Source organism: Protopterus annectens, chromosome 5.part0, assembly GCF_019279795.1.
Source record: "Protopterus annectens isolate FY-2018-M chromosome 5.part0, PAN1.0, whole genome shotgun sequence".
In the NCBI taxonomy this organism is placed as follows: domain Eukaryota; kingdom Metazoa; phylum Chordata; order Ceratodontiformes; family Protopteridae; genus Protopterus; species Protopterus annectens.
The window spans coordinates 1,239,438,840-1,239,459,862 of record NC_056735.1 but is presented as its reverse complement, the minus strand read 5'-3'; positions in this window follow the sequence as shown (position 1 = coordinate 1,239,459,862).

Sequence of the window (21,023 nt, the reverse complement as noted above, 5' to 3'; positions counted from 1 at the left end):
TAGTGCTTTTAAGCATGCTTTGCTTTAACTTCGTCAGTCCTCACAGGTTTGTTTTGCTTCATGTTCCATTAAATGTGTGCATGCAATGACCTATTGCCAGGTATTCATGACAGTGCCTTCTGATTATGTACTGGACTTCCTTGGGTGGAACATTCCACTTAGAGGTGTAGGTCTTTGAAGTGGTCCATTATCTGTTGGCATTGCTACTTGCTTCAAACTTTATATGACACCATGCAGGTACCCAGACTGACCCACTGACTTTGCCAGCCTCCCATATCACACTGTCTGAATGCCCATTTGTCAGCCGATTCTTGTGTCAGTTATGCCTGGCAAGCAACTATTTGGCTACTGTGTAGCAATGCACTCAGTATGTTTGTCAGGGCATTATAGTGCATTACCTTTGTATTCCTATTGGTATTGAGAGGTGCATCATATGTGGTTATATGTGGTCTGGTGCCATCCTATGTGATGCAGCCCAGCACTGACCACACAGTGTATGCTCCTGTCCATAACCTTGTCAGGGATTTGATGTTCACTATTATAAATTGGCTATTCCTACTTTGCTTTGCTGCCTGATGCACTCACACACACTCTGATTGATATCCATACATAGTGCTTCTATTCTTTGCCCATTTGATACGGTACAGCATATCATATCCCACTTTGTGTTCCACATTGTTCTGTTGCAGATGTGCCCCAGGCCTGTACTTTGCTTCTGTGTTGTTCAGCTTAATGTATTTCTTCCCTTCCAGGGCCTGCACTGCAAAGTGGGGTATTACAAACTAATGATCATTGCTTATGCTTTGTTTTTCTCTTTATCACAGTCATTTTTTTAGTTTTTTCCCCTTCATTGTTTTGTTTCTCTCCATTTCTGTTATTGTTTTCTGCAGCATACCATGGAACTGAATGTGGTATGGCAGTCTCGATACCACTTGCTGAGTCTTCAGTGGTTTCCAGGGCAGGGTGATGAAAGTCATTTTGCGAGGAGTGACCTACAGAGGTTGACGGCAACCTCTGTTATTGCTTTTTTGGGGGGGGGGCATGAAGGCTTGTTGAAGAATGTCATCAGAAAGGTTCCCATTAGGTTAAGTGATGAGAGATGGAGGGTCTGGTGAGAGTTGTGATGGTCTGGCAGCTTGATATCCAAGCTGGCACCTAGAAAAAGTCCTAGTGCAACTTGTAGAGTTGCACAGCTGCCAGTTTCCAGTCATTGAGCCACCAGTGGGTGGCCCCAGCCATAAGGACAGCCACAGAAATGACTGATTTCTGGTTGGGCTCACTGCCATCCAGCTTGGGATGTAGTCCTCACCCCAACCTATCACTCTTCATGTTGCTGTCCCTTTCTTGTGCACCACTCCCATTCCTGGTTTGTTGTCCAATCCTCTCCATTAACAAGTATCCCTCCTCTGTCTGAATGTGTCTTTCCTTTGTATTCTCTATATGTTTTGGCATCTTCCCTCTCTTTATCTATCATTTATTTCTGCCTGCCCTTGCTGCCATTCCTGTTCCCTCCTTCCTAGCCACACCTTCCCTGTGCTACGTTTCCCACCTACCTTTGTTGAAAAAACAATAAAAGGGCACCTGCCCAATGTGCAAAAAATAGCTTCCTTCCCCTCCTCACATCACTCCTCCCTTTCCCCGGTTCTACTGTGTGTTTCTCTACTTGTTCTTCCTCCTTTTGTATTGTCCTGCCTGCTCATTTCCTCCCATTCATATCATAAAAGCAGTAGGGACTTAGCTGTGTATTCCTTGACTGGGCTGTCTACTGTCTATGTTATAAAGGGGGCGGGGGGGTAGCACTAGGCATTTGAGCATGCATCATTATAGGTACACTACCCCCATGACACTGGGCCTAGGTCACATAAGCTATCATTACACAGTCCATGTCTTATCATGTTGTATTCTAGTTTTGCCAGTGATCAATATCTGCATACATCTCTGGGATCATCATGCCCATGCTGAGTTACTGCTAATGCATATGTAATCACTATCGGGCTGCATTATGGAATTTTGGAAGCACATTTTGTACTATGTGGCTGTAGTATTCTTTTTACTGAATCCTGGCTTAAATCTCTGATATTCTATACTGTATACGTATATTACTTTCCAGAGAGTTTTCAAAACAGGAACTGTACTTAAAAGTGATACTTTTTAAGTTTGATGCTGATGTGTTTAATCAAGCGGCATTAAAATCTACAAGTAATAAAAAAATGTTTCATTATATCACAATATCATCTCAATAAATTATGGTTGTTTTCATGGATATGAACTGCCTCCCCAAATCACTTTCTAGCAAAATGTGGACTAGAAATCTAGTTCAGCTGAATGACTGACCATCAGTGCTTTTTTTCTATGCAATTGGCACTTCCCCACATAGTGGCCATCCCTTCATGTATCTCTGTAAACTAATATAAACAAATCTGATGCTGCAGAATCCTGAGGGAAGTATACAATGGTTTCAGCAGTTGCCTGCTTAACTGCACAGGTTTGGTATTCTGTGCATTGTGGTCACAAACAAAAAAATATCTTCAATCCTTAAGTACATATTATTCATATCAATAGGCACAAATGATGCAGGTTTACAAATAAACCTTCAATTTTCCATTACTCCATGAAGCAAAAGTATAGCTGTCCCATAACAGATCTGCCATACAGCTTACAAAATCCTCCTGCCTTATCCTTGGTAAATTGCTACTTTTGTTAGAGAATGGAATCATAAATGGTAACCACACTTCTAGGAAAATGTGAAATCTGACTTTTGATGCTTCAACTCTAAACTTTTTAGAGTAATTCTCAGTGTATTGCTTGTATGCATGTATTTATAACTGAGTAACAACAGGTTCTCATTTTCAAACTACAAAATGACTAATAGAAAAATTATATTTTTTTATTGCAGCATTATAAATAATAAAACAGAACAAAGAGGATTTTGCATTTGCAGCGCTATAAACATAATGATTGAATATATTTACAAAAAATACAACAGGAATTCAATTTGTTTCACAAAGAAGATTCAAATAAATTAAATGAGGTACAAAATGGACCGTCTCTGAACAAAAATAAAAATGACTACCTATATACTTTAATGTGCAACTGGGTTGTAACCAGGTGATACATAAGTTCAACCTGTACTGAATCAAACAAGGATTTTGTATGTTTAAGCTTCACTTTAATGTAAAAACTAAAGAAGGATATTCTGCAAGAAGAAACACATCTAGGATTCACAAAGCACACTAACTGTGAGCTACTGTGAGTGATGCCTGTTCTTTATGAATTGCACAAGTAACAATTTCTCCTTCGCTTTTAAACAAGCAAAGTAAGAGATAAGTAAATGATGTATAATATTAAATATAAAAAGCTAACTGGGCTTGCTGGCATAGTTCACGTGACATGAGATCAGTTAGTTGCCCAGGCTCTGCAGGAGCTACTGAGGAGGGCATGGTATGAGCAGCCAAGGTCAGCTTGCCCATTCTGGGGGATGGAGTATGTTTAGCACCACCTCAGGAGCACCTGCTGAAGGAAAGCTAAAGTAAAGCATTCCAATACAGAGGAACTTAGGAGCACAAGTCTGGATGAGAACTACATGCATTCTATCTGAACACTTCAGAAGTGTGTAAGTATGCATCCACAAACCATTTCGAGAAGCTGTGCACTGTATTGCATCTACAGGAGGGTTCAATAGGGAGAGTCATCAAGTGTATAAGATGGTCATTTAACCTCATTCAGGATGACATCTGCTACTCCTGGGTCCCTCTCTAATAACACATGGGATAGTTGGTACGCAGCTGGCTATTTAAGGCAAGCAGGGATCAAAAAAGAAAAAAAAAAACTGACCATAATACTAAACAAATTTAAAGTGCATTAACAGCAGCATATTTAATCAAAATACTGTTATCATTTAAATTACATGGGAGACAGTCCGTGTCATCCTACTATTAGGACTCCTGTGTAATTCAGTAAAAGTTTATCCTGATTACCAAAAAAAGCTTTTCTATTTAGAACTACTGTATAAAAATTGAAGAAGAGAAGAAATCAATGTATACTTCCATACAGAAAAATATATTTGGATAACTTAGCTGATATTGTCTGGGTATCAGGAGTCAGAACCAATGGATCACATAAATGCCTACAGGAATTACTGTAAAACACTGCTTTGCATTAGACTGTCTCACTCCCAGCCAACAGAAAATAGTAAATTAATAACCAGTCATGTAAAATCTAGCAGCAGTAACTTAATTATTTTTCCAGGATACATCACTAGTATATAAGAAAATTAGTGCACAGAGAAGAATCAAAAAGTAATTAATAAAAATAAAAAAAAATTACAAATGGCCAGAGATTAGCTCTCAGACACTAAAATGCAGACCTTTTTGCTTTGTACATTCTCTAAAGACTTTTGTGAAGTAGAAGCAGCAGATAGGTTATAATAAACGTATGGTATTGCAAGAAAGGTTAGAATGTTTCATGGACTTATGCAGGCAAAACCAGACAGGTGAAGCAAAACAAAGGAATTAGCTTGATTGTTGCCAAGAAAGTCTTAGTCTTGTGATCGGAATGAAAATCTAATTGTAAAACTACAAGTTAAGAAAGCAGCACACTGGTCATCCACAGTCTTCCCCTCTTAAGCTAAGGGCACCAACAAAAGAACTGGGTAATAGTTTTATTTCTACATTTAAAATACAGACACTGATATGAAATTCCATTGGAAAGGAGGATAAGAACTGCATGCAGAAAGCCAAAAGTTAGGAAAAATGAGAGGTGACAGTTACAGATTCAACCAAACATTAACAACCATCATCTTGGTAGGTTTCAGTCCAAAGCATTTACCACCAGGGTAGAAGGAGTCAGGTCATAACTTAAAATAATCTATCTTGTGGAGTGGGCTGAAACACTGGTCAAGAGGCATTTAGCAGCCTGTACAATCATTTAAAAATGCAATGGAAAAAGTCTGCTCAGCAAACACAAGCCATTCTTTTCATGAAAGGAAATAGATATCTTGAGCTGTTACTGCATGCAGAGGGTGTGAAAGACTCTATGTCCCCTGGTAGAAAAACAGAAGGTTGGTAGATAAATTGGGGGACAACCCTGAAAACACCATTTGGAAGGCAAAGTAAAGTCATCTTGTGGCACAACCTTACTTTATGAAACACTGGACATAGCTCCATGTCTGTAACAACCTGAAGCACAAAGATCTGAACAGCGGTGATGATTACAAGGAACAACACTTTACAAGAAATGACCTTCAACACTCACTGAGCTAAAATACTCAAAGAGGGGATGAGAAAGAGTGTCAACCTTGAAATTCAGATCACAACAAGTGGTATTTTTTCAAGGGAGGATGGGGCTACAACAGCATGTTAAAGAACTCAGTAACTAGGTAGGGATTAGGAGATAGGCCTGAAATCCACAATGTTATGATGCACAGACAGATGAAATGTACCTTGGCCATGGAGTAATGGAGGCTCAGCTCATGCTTACCTCTAACATAAGGAAAGATCATGTGCAATTTGACCAGATATGGCAGCATAAGGATAGCAAACTGTAAGAAATGTTTTCACTAAATGCAAGAATCTGAAAAGTAGAAGGCCTCCAACCTCAGCTGACAATTCTTGGAGGATTAGAAGCCATATTCTAAGATGAAACCAGCCATCACCTTATCTATGGAGGGAGCATCCTTTTTAACTAGGACAGTTTCCTGTAACATCAGACTTGACAGCCTGTAATTACATCCCCTTAGTTACTGGCTAAAAATGTACAGTTGTGTACACTTGCCATAAATGTAGATGTTTGAGTGTATTCACTGTTGCAGTCATTACATTTGGGTTATCTGCTTGCAGGTAGCCCTCAGCCGGCTTGATTATCAAAGTTGTGGGTCCTGCATCATTTGCTGTCTCTTCTTCCATGACAACAGGTAGTCAGGGGTATAAAGCATGCAGCCAACACCATTACATCAGTTTTTCTTGCCCCAGATGTCAGGTGCACCTATATACAAAGTTACACCTCCAATTATAAACAAAGACACCAGAAAGCTTAAATACAGTAAACAATAAGAGAGGTACAGCAAAAAGAAGTCAGGGGGCTGGAGGGAGGGTAACCAGGACTGCAACAGTGAATACACTCGAACACCTACATTCATGGTAAGTGTACACAACTGTACTATGTTCTTCATGTTTCACTGTTGCAATCATTACATTTGGGTAGATTCCCAAAGCTAAGGAAGAAAGGAGGAAATTAGAGAGCATTAGGACCAGCTATTAGGCCCTGCAAGACTGCAGTGGCAAAACCAGCTCTGGATTTAGAGAAAATAGGCAAGTGGTAATGCTTGGTGAAGGTATGAACAGAACTCCAGGTAGCAGCTTCCAGGACATCCCCGGTAGGAACACCTCTGAGAAAGGCTGTTGAAGTAGATGCATCCCTGGTGGAATGTGATCTTATCCCATGTGGAGTAGGTTTTTCAATGTGCTTGCAGCAGAAATTAATGCAATGGCCAATCCATTTAGAAATGATTTGGTTTGAAATGGCCTTCCCCTTTGCCCCTGCAGCAAAGGCAACTAGCAGCTGTTCAGTTTTTCTGAGAGGCGTAGTCCTGTCCAAATAAAATCTAAATTGTCTGTGCATGTCTAAAGAGTGCAGTATTGATTCTCCTCTGTTCTGTGGATTAGAAAAGAAGGTTGGCAAATGAATGGACTGATTAAGGGCCACACTGGATGCCACTTTGGGCATAAAGGAAGGATTGGTCCTGAGGGACACCCTGTCTGCATGGAAGATGATAAAGGGCTCCACTGCCATGAGGGCCTGTAATTCACATGCTCTTCTTGCTGAAGTGATGGCTAGAAGGAAGGCTGTTTTCCAAGAAAGGAATTTCAACTCTGTAGTTGCAGCTGGCTGAAAGGGAGGTAGAGTAAGCTTTTCCAATACAAAGTTAAGATCCCAGGCTGGAGTAGGGGCTCTCCTGGGTGGTCTTAAATTTTTGGCCCCTCTGAGGAATTGCTTCAGCAGTGGGTGAGAGAAGAGGGGTGGCACTGTATTATAATGTGCTGAAATGGCAGAGGCATGAATTTTAATAGAAGAGAAGGAAAGGCCCTTGTGAAGCATCTCTGTTAAGTATTGAAGAATATGCGGTAAACTGGGCACTGTTGTGCCCATCCCCTGAGTTTGGCTCCAGGAACAGAATCTTTTCCACTTTTCAGCATAGGAGTTTCTAGTACTAGGCCTCCTTGCCTTCAGAATGACATCCAGCACTTGCTTACTGAGGGATGGTAATGGAGAGCTCAGGTAATTAGCCAGGCTGCAAGGTTCAGGGTTTGAAGCTGGGGGTGCAGAATCTGGCCCTCCTGCTGGGACAGCAGGGAAAGGGTCTGAGGCAGGGTGCCATGGTTCCAGCAGTGACACACTGCGCAAGAGGGGGTACCAGTGTTGGCATGGCCAGTCTGGTGCAATGTGTATTGTCCTTGGTTTGTCCTGTTTGATCTTTAGTAGAACGTTGCAGAGGAGAGGCAGAGTGGGAAAGGAATAAACTGAGAGGTTTTCCCAGGTGAAGCACAGGGCATCCAATTTCCAAGCTTGTCTGTGGGGAGTCCTTGTGCAGAATTTGTCCAATTGGTAGTTCTGAGGGGAGGCAACCAGGTCTATCTCTGGGCTCTCCCATTTGTTTCTCGACATGTTGAATATCTTTGGTTCCAGTTTCCACTCGTGTGGGTCCATGCGATTTCTGTTTAGGTCATCTGCCAGTGAATTTAGCTTGCCTGGCAGGAATTGAGCCTATAGGTGCACCTGGTAGCTCAAGGCTGTATTCCACAGAGCCATGGCTAGTCTGCAGAGGGGGTATGAGGGGGTTCCCTCCTGCTTGTTTATATACCACATAACAGTGGTGTTGTCTGATTTTACCAATAATTGTCCTGGAAGGATGTGGTCCTTGAAGGCTGTCAGAGCATTCTGTACAGCTAACATTTCTTTTTGATTGATATGCAGTTGCATTTGACTCGGGTTCCATTTGCCCCAAATGCACTGCCCTGACAAGTGAGCCCCCCCCCCCCCATGCATAGTCTGATTCATCTGTTGTTAGGGTTTGGGCGGCAGAGGGTAGAGTGAATGGCAGTCCCTTGTTGAGGTAGCAGGCCTCTGCCCACCAAAGGAATTCTGTCTTTATATAAGGGATGATAGGAATCACTGATTCCAGGTCCTGAGAATGTTGACACCATAGGCTTTTAAGATACCATTGTAGTTTCCTCATATGCAGTCTTGCAAATGGAATTAGTAGGATGCAAGAGGCCAAGAACCCCAGAGCTTGCAGTATTTTCCTTGCAGTTAACTGGATCTTTGTGGCCAGTAATTTGAAGTAGGCTGTCAGATAAACTTGTTTCTCTGGTGTGAGGTAGGTCATCTGGGAAGTTGTGTTCAAGCTTGCTCCCAGGAATACAATTTGTTGGCAGGGTACTAGATGACATTTCTTTTTCAGTTATGATGTACCCTAGTGAGGTTAGCAGTTTCTTTACAAATGCCAGATGATTTCATAGCATGTCCTGGCTTTCTGCCTGAATTAGACAATGTCCGGATATGGGTATATTTGACTATTTCTTTGCCTGCAAAATGCAATGACTGGAGCTAGGCATTTTGTGAATACCCTGGGCACAGTAGATAAGCCAAAGGGCAGTGCAGAGAACTGATAGCGCATGTAGCCTGCTCTGAAGCGTAGGTATTTTCTGCAAGAATCCCTTATTGGGATGTGCAGGTAAGCCTCCTTTAAATCCAGTGTTGCCAACCAGGCATTTTGCCCAGCATGGGAAGCAGCTGATGACGAGTTAGCATTTTGAATTTTGGAATTACCAAAAAATTGTTTAGGATAGATAGGTCTAGGATAGGATGCCAGGAGTTGTCTTTTCTGGGTACCAGGAAATGTCTGGAGTAAAACCTTGTCCTCATTCTTCTGCTATGACAAGTTGAATAGCCCTGACACTTAGAAGAGAGAGAGAACCTGTTGTTGAGCCTCTGCCCACTGATTTGGGGGTATATCTGGCCAACCGTTTGGGGTTGGTAAGGTGTGAAAGTGGAATCTGTATCCTTAGGAAACTATATTTAAAACCTATTTGTCTTGAGTAATGAGTTCCCAGTTTTTTGCATGCAGGGTGATCTTTCCCCCTAAAGGTGCAGTCAGTTGAGCAGGGCTTGGAAGGTTTAAGGTTAAGTCATTGTGACAGTTTACCATAGGGGGGTGTCTTACTACTTCCAGCTTTGGAAGTGGGAGCCCCCCACTGCTTAGGCCTGTGAGTACCTTGATACTGTGGCCTAGGTGGCCTGCTGTTCCTGGATTTGGACTGAAAAGGTCTGGAAGAGACAGGAAAGGACCAATTCTTAGAAGGCCAATGCCTACTAAATCTGGGAGGCTGTACTTGCAGGAAATCTTTAACAGTTTGCATAGATTTAGCTTTTTCCTCCATCTTTTTAAGAACTTCTTCTGCTTTGTTGCCAAGCAGGTTGTCTTAGTTTAAGGTAGCATCCAGTAATTTGGCTTCAACATGATCTGGCAAAGATTGCTCCTTAAGCCAAGCATGCCTTCTAAGTACAGGCCCAGTAACAGCAGCCCTACAAGATGCCTCTAAGGATTCAAAACCACATTGCAAAGTATGTTTACCAACTTGTTCAGCAGAATGCATTAAATCCTGTAATTCTTTATTTTCAGCACAGTCAGGAATCAATATCAATTTCTGTTTAAGTAATCCAACAATATGCTGCTGGTACTTTTACATATGAAACTAGCAGTTTAAGGCCCTAATGGCCAAAGCAGCAGAACTGTATACCTTCTTACCCCATCTGTCCTGGGCCCTGGAATCTCTGTCAGAGGGGGTAGGATTTTTGGCAGTAGTAGCTTTAATGCCTTTGGGTCCCATGAAATGGTCTCTGGGTCTGCAGTAGGATTCTTAAAGAGGAACTTGTGAGAATCAGGTACTCTGTAATACCTGTCAAGTTTCCTGGGAGCTGGAGGTAAGACGTCTAGGACCAGGCTAGATTCCAAGAAGGCATCATCTACAATGTCCAGTACAGGGGGGATAGCTAATGGCCTGTGTTGAGGCAGGAGTAAGAATTCCCTAAGCCTCTTTTTGGAGTCAGAGTAATCCTGGCTTTCCCAGTGGAAATGTTCCCTAAGAGTGTGCAAAGTTTCACCAAAAGAGAAATCTTCTGGAGGGGAAGCAGAGGGAATGGAGTCCTCTGCATCAGAATCCTCATAGTATAGATAAGGGCAAATCCTGGTCATCAGAAGAAACAGAAATTTCAGAATTCCGATCAGAAGAATCAGGAGGAAAATCAGTTCTAGGTCTCTTAGAGGGAGAAGGGTGGTTTCCCCTAATTAGAGTAATAAGGTCTTCAGCCATTCTTATCATTTGTTTTTTAGGCATACGGGCCTGACCATGCGGTTTGGACGTTGGTTGTCTAGGAGTGGATCGAGTCTTAGGCCTTGAAGAAAAAGATGGCATTGGTTTGATATGCAAGTCAGTAGGCCTGAATACACCCTCAGAAGCCAGTGCCTGCACAGTGGCTCTGGACCCATCCAAGGTAGAGACATCCACAGGTTCCATAATCGAAGAAGCATCTTGCGGCATACTGGACTCCGAATGGGTCTCAGTAAAGGTCTGCAAATCTGTAGTTGCGGGTATCAAAGGCTGTGAAAGTGCCTCACTGAGTACTGGTGAACTGGCGACTAGCTTAACGGAAGCGTCGTCGGCAGCTTTGGACTTATGCAGTCTGTCTCTGTTTTTATCTTTATGTTTTTTCGGAATGTCGGTAGTTGGATGGCTTACTGAAGCCATTTCTGGATAATTGAACTGAGTACCAAAATAGTTAGATGTGAAAATTAGCACCAAAGCACTTCCAAACCACGAAAAAATACCAAAGAAGTGCAACGAGAATAGTAAAGAGATCCACAAGCAGCAAGACTTCAAAATACTTTAATATTTCGACACAAACGTAGATGTGAAAATTAACTGACGACGAATAGTACGAGGATTGAATAAGACACAAAGCGGACAGCGAGGGATGTCGTGGTCTGGGCCTAAGCAAGGAATGCAGTACGAATGAAAATCTTTATGAGGTATTTGCTTTCCACAAGAAATACAATTGTTAACTTTTACTGACATCGGTTTAGAGCAAGAAAAAGGATCCCCAATGGGGTACTTAGCTTTTTTAATGACTTCAGTTCTGAAACTCGAAAACGAAAATTTCAGGAGTCAACTGACCGGCACTTGCAAACTGCTTCTGCTTCAGGCATCAGTTTTTCTTGACTGATGTAATGGCATCGGCTGCATGCTTTATACCCTTGACTACCTGACGTCATGGAAGAAGAGACAACAACCGACGCAGGACCCAAGACTTTGATAATCAGGCTGGCTGAGGGCTACCTGCAAGCAGATAACCCAAATGTAATGACTGCAACAGTGAAACACGAAGAACATCAAACAGGGACCTCCCATAACATGGAAGGGAGGGGGAGAGATAGAGAGACAGAGAGAGAACATTTATTGAAATTCTATCTTTCCTCATTTGGCTCAAGCATAAGTGAAGAAAGATCTCCAAAATGGCAAACAGACCATTCTACATCATGTCCTACTTAAGGCAAAACTTGAACAAGCATCAGCTTGGACGTTGACCATACAGGAGAGGGGTGTAGATGCATAACAACATCTCCATCAGTTGATTTACTTCCAAAAGTGTGCAAATTGCTGAAGGAATGATGCCCCTGTCTGTGGCTCTCTGCTTGAGACACTTTTCCTCTCTATACTGCGGTAGGACACCATGACCCATCGCTTGCTTAAGTATCACAGTTGGCTGTTAGACCAAATTATCAGGGACCACCAGGGGCCACACAGGCAGTACCTCCACTGACTGAACTTAGCTACAAATGACTGATGTGAAGCTCGCTTTCCAAGTGACCACTCCTCTTGTACTGTAGAAGAACTTACGTGAGCACACTAGACTACCACTGAAGCAACCATCAGCACCTGCAATAGGTCAGTTTTGCAGGGAAAGAGAAGGTACACTTGAAGACTGGAGGGGATTTTCCACCACTTCATTGCCTAGTAAAAAGGGTCTGATGCCTGTTCCTCTGTACACTCAAGCAGATGCATGCATATACTGTGACTCCAGAGGCCTTGCAACCTCAAGTTCCATTGCAACATCAGCATACTCATGTGTACAAATGCTGAGATGAAGATCTTTGCTGCCATCAAAACTAAAAGATGCAGAAGGTTCAGGGATTGGCCCTTCTCCTGTACATTCAACCAGACAGTAAAATTTATAACCTTAACAGCTCTCCATATCAGTAGAAATTACTTAAACATGATGCTAGTGAATTTCCACATCAGTGCTAGTGGGGAAAAAAAGCCAATTAGTGAGAAATGTTTGTTTGTAGTTTATTGTCACCTTCAGGAACTGTATTCCTGGGAACATTCACTCCAGGGATGTTACCACAGGAAGTTCCTCAGTGGGACCACTAAGTGCCAGTCATCCAGGTAGGAGAGGAAATGGAGTTCCTTCTTCTGCAAGCCTTTGGCCATGAAAGCAAACACCCTGATAGCACTCTGCTTCAGAAGAAAATCCAATTGGTAGCAGTTAGTACTGAAAATGGCACTCTGCCACATCAATGTGGTCCCCAAACGCTGATATGGCAGAAGCGATCTATCATATCTGGTGACACCATGTGATGCTCTGCAGCAGCAAGGACATGAACCCCTTCACAGATATCACACAGATAGTATAGTTGTGTACACTTCTCATAAATATAGATGTTCAAGTGTATTCACTGTTGCAGTCATCACATTTGGGTTATATCTGCCAGGGTAGCCCTCGGCCAGCCCGAATACCAGAGACTTAGTATTTCTGTGTCAGTTGCTGTCGCTTGAGGACTGATGTCAGGTCATCAGTAGTATAAAGTAAGGCAGGCGACACCATTACATCAGTTTTTCTTGCCCTAACCTGTCAGGAGCTCCCAAAGTAGGAGGTCAGGTTCTGGTGGAAGAACCCCACCAATGGAAAATAAATACCAATATGTCCCTTGTAAGGAAAGGAGAACAACAAGGAAGAATGGTAACAAAAGGAGAAAGAGAAAAAAGGGGGATGGAGGGAGGCAAACCAGGACTGCAACAGTGAATACACTCGAACATCTACATTTACGGTAAGTGTACACAACTGTACTATGTTCATCGTGTTTCACTGTTGCAGTCATCACATTTGAGTAGATTCTCAAAGCTGAGGAAATGGGTGGAGGCAGTCAAGAAAGCAAGGGGCTGGCTAGGATGCCCTGCAAGACTGCAGAGGCAAACCCTGCCCTGGATTTCGAGAAGAGAAGCAGGTGGTAATGCTTGGTAAAAGTGTGAACATATGACCAGGTGGCAGCCTCCAGGATGTCCCTGGTGGGGACTCCTCTGAGGAAAGCTGCAGAGGTGGAGGCTGCTCTGCTGGAGTGTGTCCTGACCTCCATGGGGGGAGGATTACCATGCTGTTTGTAGCAGAAATTGATGCAGTGAGTTATCCATTTGGAAATGGTTTTCTTGGAGATGGCTTTGCCTTCTGCCCCTGTAGCAAAGCTAACCAGCAATTGATCAGACTTTCTGAAGGATTTAGTCCTGTCCAGATAGTATCTGAGTTGTCTGTGCACATCTAGAGAGAGAAGAATCCTTTCCCCCTTGTTCTGGGGATTAGGAAAGAAGGTGGGCAAATGAATGGATTGGTTGAGAGCCACACTGGACACCACCTTGGGCATGAAGGATGGGTTAGTTCTGAGGGATACCCGTTCTGCATGGAAGATGATGAAGGGTTCCACAGCCATGAGTGCTTGCAGCTCAGAGACTCTTCTGGCTGAAGTAATGGCCAGAAGGAAGGCTGTCTTCCAGGAGAGAAATTTTAGAAGAAGCTGGTTCAAAAAGAGGCAGGGTGAGCTTTTCCAAGACAAAGTTAAGGTCCCAAGCTGGTGTTGGTGCCCTTCTGGGGGCCGTCAAGTTGCTAACCCCTCTGAGGAACTGTTTGATCATAGGGTGTGAGAAAAGGAGCTGCTCAGTGGGAAAATGAGCAGAAATAGCAGAGGCATGAATTTTTATAGAGAAGAAAGAGACCACTGTGTAGTAAGTCAGCTAAGTAATCCAGGATGAGAGGGATGGAAGGCTGTGCCGTATTGGTCCCCTTAGCCTGGATCCAGGTGCTGAACCTTTTCCATTTATCTGCATAAGACTTTCTGGTGCTAGGGTATCCGGCCTCACAGATAACATCCAGAACCTGTTTACTGAGGATGGAAGACTGGTTAGGGATTAGGGAATAAGCCAAGCTGCCAAACTGAGTGTCAGTAATTGGAGATGCATGAATTCCCTTCCCTCTGGGTTAGGAGGTTTGGGCTCTGAGGAAGATGCCGTGGAGGTAGCAGGGATAGACTGCTCAGCAAGGGGTACCAGTGCTGTCGGGGCCAGTCTGGAGCTATAAGAATGGTTCTTGGTTTTTCCTTCCTTATTTTGAGCAGTACCCTGGGGATGAGAGGTACGGGAGGAAAGGCACAGACCGAGAGGTTGAGCCAGGGGAAGGACAGGGCATCCACTTTCCAAGCCATGCAGTGATGCTCCCTGGTGCAGAATATGCTGAGCTGATGGTTGGTGTGGGAGGCAAAGAGGTCGACCTTCAGGGTTCTCCATTTCTGAGTTATTAGGAAGAAGGTACTTCTGTTGGGCTGCCACTCGTGTGGGTCCAAAAGGTTTCTGCTTAATTGGTCTGCCAGGGAGTTGAGAGAGCCTGGTAGGTATTGTGCTAACAGGTGTAGTTGTATGGAAGAGGCTGTAAGCCAAAGGGTCATGTCCAGCCTGCACAGAGGATAGGAGTGAGTCCCTTCCTGCTTGTTGATGTACCACATCACAGTGGTGTTGTCTGTTTTGATCAGGAGAACCCTGGACAGAGAGAAGGGGCTTGAAAGCTATCAAGGTGTGCTGCACAGCCATCATTTCTTTTTGATTGATGTGCAGGGGGATTTGCTGTGGGCTCCATTGGCCCTGTATGCACCTGCTGTCCAGGTGTGCACCCCAAACGTACTCTGATGCATCTGTGGTGAGGGTCTGGGAGGTGGGTTGTGGGGGAGATGGGCAGTCCCTTGTTGTGGGAGCATGCTGTTGCCTACCAAAGAAATTCCTTTCTGAGGCAAGGAATTATAGGTAGAAGAGTTTTCAGGTCTTGAGAGTGCTGACACCAAAGGCTCTTTAGGTTCCATTAAAGTTTTCTCATATGCAGTCTGGCATATGGAATGAGGAGTATGCAAAATGCCACGAACCCCAGAGCTTGCAGGATTTTCCTTGCAGAAAGCTGGGGCCAGGTGGCCAGTTGAGAGAAGTAGGCTGACAGGAACATTTGTTTCTTTGGTGTAAGGTATACCATCTAGGATGCTGTGTCCAGACTTGCTCCCAGGAAGATTATCCTTTGGGTGGGCACCTGTTTTGACTTCTTTTCATTGACTGTGTAGCCTAGGGAGGTTAGTAGGCTCTTTACAAAGGCCAGGTGTTTGAGCAGCTTTTCTTGTCTGTCTGCCTGAATAAGGCAGTTGACTAAGTAGGGGTAAATTTGAATATTTTTTGCCTGCAAAAGGCAATGGCCAGAGCCAGACATTTTGTGAAATCTCTGGGAGCAGTAGATAAGCCAAAGGGAAGTGCACAGACCTGAAAGTGTTGAGATCCTGCCCTGAAGTGGAGATATTTTCTGCATGATTCCCTGATAGGAATGTGGAGGTAGGCCTCTTTTAGAGCCAGGGTGGTTAGCCAAGCGTCATTGGAGAGCATGGGTAGCAGCTGCTGGAGGGTGAGCATTTTGAATTTTGGGATCACTAAAAAGGTGTTTAGAATGGACAGATCGAGGATGGGGTGCCAGGTACCCTATTTTCTGGGCACCAGAAAAATTCTGGAGTAGACGCCATAGCCTTTCTATTCTGCAGGAACGTTCTCTACTGCCTTCAAAGAGAGTAGGGAATGGATTTGCTTTTGAGCCTCTGCTCACTGATTTGGTGGTAGATCTGGGAACCCTTTTGGGGTTGGAAGGGTGTGGAAGGAGAATTTGTATCCCTCAGATAAAATATTCAGAACCTATTGGTCCTTGGTAATGGTGGCCAGGTGCTTGAGTGAAAGGAGAGATTTCCTCCTAGAGGTAAGTGAAGGTGGGCAGAGGGGAGGACGGGAGGAGGTGAGTCACTGTGAGTTCTTACCATAAGGGGGTGGCTTAGAACTCCCTAGTTTAGAAGTGGAGGTAGTCCACTTCTTAGATCTCTGCATTCCCTGGAGCTGCTGTCGGGGGGGGTCTGTTTCCACGGGGCCTAGGCTGGGCCTGTTTACTCAGAGCAGGAAAGGACCAGTGCTTGGAGGGAAAATGCATGCTGAACCTAGGGGGATGGACCTGTAAGAAATCTTTAACTGTTTGCATAGATTTTACTTTTTCTTCCATCTTTTTTAAGACCTCTTCTGCCTTAGTGCCAAATAAGTTATCTTTGTGCAAGGGGGCATCCAACAAATTAGATATGACATGGTCTGGCAGGGGTTGTTCCTTAAGCCATGTATGTCTTCTAATGACAGATCCAGTGACTGCTGCCCTGCAAGAAGTTTCTAGGGTGTCAAAACCACGGTGCAAAGTGTGTTTAGTTACTTGACTTGCAGAATGCATTAAGTCTTGTAAATCTTTAGATCCTGCCCAAGCAGGAAAGGAAGACATTTTTTGTTTAAGGAGTTCTAAGGTATGCTGCTGATATTTAAGCATATGGAACTGACAATTTAGTGCCCTGATAGCAAGAGTGGCTGAGGTGTATACTTTTTTACCCCATCTGTCCAATGCTCGGGAATCCCTGTCTGAGGGGGTGGGATTCTTAGCATAAGTTGCTTTAATCCCTTTTGGCCCTTGAGAAATAACCTCAGGGTCAGCTGCTGGATTTTTAAAAAGATATTTGTGTGAGTCAGGGACTCTGTAGTACTTGTCTGGTTTTCTGGGAGCAGGAAGTAGGGCATCAGGAATTAAGCTGGATTCAAGGAAAACATCATCCATCACATCAAGGACTGGGGGGATGGCCAAGGGTCTGTGTTGCAGAAGATCTAGGAATTTCCTGTCTCTTTTTAGACTGAGGGAAGTCCTGACTCTCCCACTGGAAATGCTCCCTTAAAGTATGCAGGGTTTCCCCAAAGGAAAAATTCTCTGGGGGAGAGGCTGAAGGAATGGATTCCTCTGCATCAGAATCCTCATAAGTGGAGAGAGGTTGCGTGTCTTCATAGTCAGATGCATCAGATTCATCTGACTCTTGCTTGTTCAGGCACAACTACTGGGGACAGATCTCTTTTCCTTTTTGAGGGGGCAGCTTGGCTTCTCCTGATCAGCATGATAAGGTCGCCTGCCATTTTAAGTATTTGAGACTGAGGCAAGGTAGCAGGTGCCTGAGAGTGGGTAGTCAGTTTCTTGGGTGTGGTTCGAACCCTGGGCTTAAGGAACTCAGTAGTTTTTGAAAGAACAGTAGTCGTGAAAGAAGACATCGGTTTGTGTCGAGATTCGGTGGTGCGAAGGACTTCCTCGGAAGCCGGTGCCTGCTCAGTGGCTCTGGACTCATCCAAGGTAGAGACAACTGCAGGATCCTTAGACAAAGAAGAGTTTTGTGGCATACCGGACTCCGAAAGGGTCTCGGTAGAGGCCTGCGAATCAACTGAAGCGGGCATCAGGGGCTGCAAAAGTGCCTCACTGAGTACCGGAGGAATGACAACTAGCTTAACAAAAGCATTGTTGGAACGTTTGGACCTGTGTGGTCTGTCTCTGTCTTTATCTTTGCATTTTTTCGGAAGCTCTGCTGTCGGATGTCTTACCGAAGCCATATCGGAATTTGAGGACTGTAAACGAAAATATCTGGCTACAATAAGGGCCCAATGATGGATAGTTCTGATGTTAAACAAAGCACAGAAATGAGAACAGGGGATATTGTGGTCTGGGCCTAGACAAGTGATGCAGAAAGTGTGCACGTCTTTGTGTTGTATTGCTTTCCACAGGCGAGACAGTTATTACTTTTTTCTGACATCGGTTAGTGCAAGAAAAAAGGATTCCCAACAGGGTACTTAGCTTTAGAAGACTTCAACTTTAATTTAGTAGATGAAACTCAGGTAGAGGCCGACTGGCACTTGTGCGAACTGCTTCTGCTTTGGGCTCCATGACAAAAAAGACTGATGTAATGGCGTCAGCTGCCTTACTTTATACCACTGACGTCCTGACGTCAGTCCTCAAGTGACAGCAACCGACGCAGAAATACTAAGTCTCTGGTATTCGGGCTGGCCGTGGGCTACCCTGGCAGGGATAACCCAAATGTGATGACTGCAACACTGAAACATGAAGAACATCCTGATTTATTAACTGTGTTCACTGAAGTCACTAAGGTCCAGGTAAACCAAAAAATCCAGGATTAGAAGCCTTGGTCTTCTTTCAAAGAAGGGATGACCTCTACAGGCCCTTTGAAGAATACAGTCTGGGTAAGTTACAAAAAGGCCTTTAGAGATGGTTTGGTCTCTAATAGAAACCCTTCCAGAGGCAGAACCTAAGACCTCTTCAGGTGTAGCTATCTGTGACCATGTTAAGAATCCACTGGTCTTATGTGATGGTTGTCCAAGTCATCACAGAATTACTGAATCTCCTTGTCACAGACAGCCTTACACATAGGTCAGGATTTTAACTGCTGAGGCAATAAAGTCATCACAGGTAACCTGGCTCTCACTACCAGAAAAGGCAAGACTGTATGATGAATGAGTGCCTTCATCAGTCTCTGAAGATGCTTCTTCTCCTTGGGGGGGGGGGGGGGGCTGGCTATAACTGGAAGAAAGAAAAGACATGGAGAGGGCTAAGAAGGTTCTCAGATGTCCTAAACAGAGGCCTTGTATCCTACTCACAATGTCATCTATCAGATCCTGTAAGGGCTGGCTGAATAAAAGCTCCCCAGTTAAAAGGATATCCAGGACAGTCTGAGTTACTCAGCAGAGTCATTCTCCACAGGCACATATCTTAGCCTACAATCCTAACCAAAGTCTTAGCACAATCAAAGCTGCAGTGGGCCACATGACAGTGCACTGTGGAAATCACAGATTTGGTCTTGATTAATTCACACTTAAGTGAGGATCAAAGAGGGAGTAAAGATTTTCCAGTACATGTTCCACTGAGAAGGACTCAAATTTAGACAGAAGGCAAAAGTAGCTGTGGCAAAAGACAATACACTAATATCTACCCTGTCCAAGGGCTTAGACTCCTACTCCAGTGGCAGATTGGTAGGGTCTATGAGTCTTGTGTTGGAATAAAAGTAAAGGAGGGCTGCAGTGGGCCCAGTGATGAGATCATAATCGATGTAGAGCTCTGAGCAATCGTGACCAATTTCAGTCTCAACATGGTAAGGAATATTATGCCAATTTCACAATTACAATAACAACAAGAAATATAAACATGAACAGCAAAGTCTGAGATTACAGAAACATATATAGGTTCATGGGTGTATTCTAGGCTAATTATCACCGGGTCTTCATAAGCCTAGCCATGCACAAATGTATCCTACAAATATTTGAACCTTATAGGTTATTTTAAGGGGTATATGTACGCTATGGTATGGTTTACAGATTACCTCTGTCCCTAGAGACATACACATGGGGTGACTTTCCAATTTCCAATCCACTGTTCCAGGTTACACCCGAATAGGGTTAGGGAAGAACTCTGCTTGACATGATTGGAAGCCCATTCCACAGAAGAAGAACTCTCTGAGACACATACCTGTCCCTCCAACATGTCCTATTTATGTGGCAAGCAAGGTTCAAATTCCCAGGCTGAATGAATAGTTCTAATGCTACTGGTATTGCAGATGTGCAAAATGTCCATCAGAGTGGGCTCCAATGATGCCTTGTATTCCAGACACAGACTGCCTCTCAAACGTGTGTAGGAAACTTGAGATTAGAGACAGGGCTTTAAGGAGATCAGCATAGGACATGTTTACACACTGTAGGCTATGCAATATCAGAGCTATAGCTGGCAGATGTTGCATAGAATATGTAGGCTAGGAGGATAAGTTGACATTAGGTAATGTGGTTGGAGGTGTTCCTACACCCATGTGAATAGACCCCACCAGATTTCAGAAAAAGCTGTCTGAAGACTACTTTGTGAACTGTGGGTGCTGACATGGGAAGACCCAGTGACCCTGCCTCAACTTAGTTACATAAACCCTACTAGACCTAAAGAGAGACCTGGCAAGAAGAGTCTTTGGCCCTGAATCCACCACTGAGCTACATCCAGGTGATCCAGGGGGTCACTCCCTAAGATACAATCTGTTATAATAGACATTCTCCAGCCAGTCAGCAGGACAGCATCATTGCTTAATCCTTGGGATGAGCTAAAGAGTCAGAAGACAGAACTGCGCCTCCAAATAGCCCATTTCATTTGTTGACGTGCAGGACAGACACAAGCTCAAGCCTCCGTATGCAAAGCTGAGGTCGCACCACATGGGGAATAGAGGGTATTTACGAAAATGAATTATCACCAAGGATATGAACAAATGAATTCAAGACACAGTGAAGGAGGCTGGTGTAGAACTCACTTACAAAGCCTTCAGAAGCAGCAATGGGTGAGAGTCTAAAATTCATAAGCTGGATTTCCTATGCCCTGATGAGTCAGCCATAGTGTGTCTTAGATAGTTTTGTCAAGAAAGAACAACATAGGTGATGTTTCATTACTACTGCATGAACAACAGTACTTCTTCACCTTCTTTTTATCATGTAGGGAGTATCTGAGAGCCTTCTAACCATGAGTGTGGGAAAACTTGTTGAAATCATGGCAGAGTTTCTGCAGAACATTTGGTCTTAGTCTGGGCCTAACCTGGATATACATAAAGAAAGCTTATCTTGAACAACAGCCTTTTGGCTGCTGCCACAGGACCTTAACAAGAGATGAGCTGATATACCTTTGGATAAAAAATAAACAAGAACAGAAAAACAGACAAATAAATAAAGGCAATTATGAGAACT